This window comes from Penaeus monodon, chromosome 8, assembly GCF_015228065.2.
Source record: "Penaeus monodon isolate SGIC_2016 chromosome 8, NSTDA_Pmon_1, whole genome shotgun sequence".
Classification (NCBI taxonomy): Eukaryota; Metazoa; Arthropoda; class Malacostraca; order Decapoda; family Penaeidae; genus Penaeus; species Penaeus monodon.
In genome coordinates, this window is record NC_051393.1 from 39,476,420 (window position 1) to 39,478,919 (window position 2,500).

The following is a 2,500-nucleotide window of genomic DNA, read 5'->3' on the forward strand; positions in this document are numbered from 1 at the left end:
TTGGTTGGAGATATTTCTAATATTTTCTGGTAGTTGGTTCCAGATCACCAGTCCTCGGATTTGCATATTTCTTGCCCCGGTTTCTGTGTTCGATCTTCTGATATATAGGGAGTTATTTTGCCTTGTATGGACACCTGTTATGTTACCTGTTGTTTGTATAGGTAATAGCCAGTTTGGGTAATTTCCTTGTATGATTTTATGGATTAGAATACATGTGTTATAGGTGTATTTCTGATGTACTTTTAGCCATTTTAGTTTGTTTATATGTGGTGTGATGTGGTCATATTTATTTACATTTCCTAGTGCTACTCTTGCCGCGAAGTTCTGTAGTTTTTGGGTCCTTTGTATTTGTGTTTTGTTTGTGGAGCCCCAGATGTTAAGACAGTAATTAATGATACTAAGTGCTAGTGTTTGTATAACAGCAATTCTTGTTTCTGTGGGTATTTTATTTTTGATGTGATTTAAGTATATCAGAGTGCCCATTACTTTTCTGTAGATGTGATCAATGTGTGTCTCAAATGTCATGTATCTGTCTACGTACCCCTAGATTTTTTACTGTTGTGTTGGGTTTGATGCAGCAACCTTGGAAGTCTATAACTGTGTCTGTGGGTATTTTTGCTATGTTCTGACGGCTGCCTATAAAAATACATTGTGTTTTTGTGGATTTAGTTTCAGGCCATTCATATCGAAGTATTTTTTTGCTTCTGTTAGGGTTTGTTTGGTTTTTCCTATCAATTCATTTAGGTTGTTAACAGAGGCAGCGTGAAGGAATTGAGAGTCGTCGGCATACTGAATAAGAAGACAGTTTCTTACAATTGATGACAGATCATTAATGAATATAATAAATAAGATTGGGCCTAGGATGGATCCTTGTGGAACACCGAACGAAATTGGTTGCTTTGATGATACTTTTTCATGGATTTTGACTGATTGTGTTCTTGCAGACAGGTAACTTTTGAACCAAAAATGATCAATTTCGTGATTTGTTAGTTTCTTTACAAGTAATTCATGGCTGACACTGTCAAAGGCCTTCGATAAATCACACAGAGTGAGCAAATTGATCTGGTTGTTGTCTATATTTTTATGAATTTAATTTGTGACTTAATAATGCTGTTTTGGTTGAAAGTTTACTCCTAAACCGTGTTGCGTGTTAGATATAAGGTTATTCGCTTCCAAAAATGATGTTAATTGGTTTGCAACTATTTTCTCGAGAACTTTAGATATTACTGGTAGTATAATGATGGGTCGATAATTATTAATTTCGTCTCTGTCACCGGATTTGAAATATGTTATGATACCATGTTTCCAGAGTGAAGGATAAACACCGGTGACTATTGATGTATTAATAATGACTGTCAAATAGTATGCAATTGCTGGTAAACTATCAATTATGAACGATGTGCAATGCCATCCGCTCCCACGGAGTTCGTCTTTCTTAAGTGTTTTATTGTCAGAATAATTGTTTCTACTCCTACTGGCTGCGGTCTGAAAAAGTTTGTTGTAGGCCTCGTTTCATTTATGTTGTGTTGATATGTAGGGGCGATTGTCTGTTCATAAGTGCGTCTACCGATTTCTGCAAAGAAGTTATTAAAGTGTTCTATGTTGTTTATGGAAATGTCTGTATTTTGTTTCTCCTTAGGTACAAGTGTATTTACTAGTTTCCATGTTTCGGCAGAATCGTTTCTACATTCATTGAATTTACTTTTAAAGTAATTTGTTTTCGCACAAAGGAGGAGTGTTTTCACATTCCTCTTCTTATGTTTGTATTCAGCCTGCAAGGCGGTGTCATATCTGTTTATTTTGAGAGCTTTATGAGTATTATTTCTATCATTTATGGCCCTCTTAATGTTGTCATTTATCCAAGGGGCGGGAGGACGTCTAACTGTTTTTGTTTTAAAAGGTGCGGAGGCATCGATGCCGTTTTTTATCACATGTGTTAGAATATTTACTTGTCTGTTCACGTCATCTGTTGTTAAGATCCCCTGAGAGTAATGATTTGTTGGCAATAATATGTTGGCAGAGTAACTGAGGATTGCATTGTGTTAAGTCGCGAGAGGTTTTAGTGACTGGTTTTCGCTTTGGTTTTTCTACATTTATGGTCAAGGTTTAAAAGCTCGTGATCTGCAATGTGGCATGGGACAGCGTCTGTGTGAAGTATGATATCGGGTCTGTTTGTTATTATAACATCTAATATGGATGAGGTGTTTTCTGTAATCCTTGTAGGTTTCTTTATAAGTTGTTCTAGTTTATTTTTATTGATTATCCCATGTAACTTTGCATTTGGTTTATTTAGATCGTCATTTAAGTCACCTAAGATAAAAGAGGTTTTCTCTTTAGTGACATTTCTCTGTAAATATTTCCAAGATAATCAAAAGATTCTATGGTGGCATGAGGGTGTCTGTAGATTGTGCCGACGAGGAAGGAAGGGCACATACTGCTTTGTACGGTTACCCAGATGTCCTCTACAGCTGTATGATTTACAATTGTAGAGGACATCTTA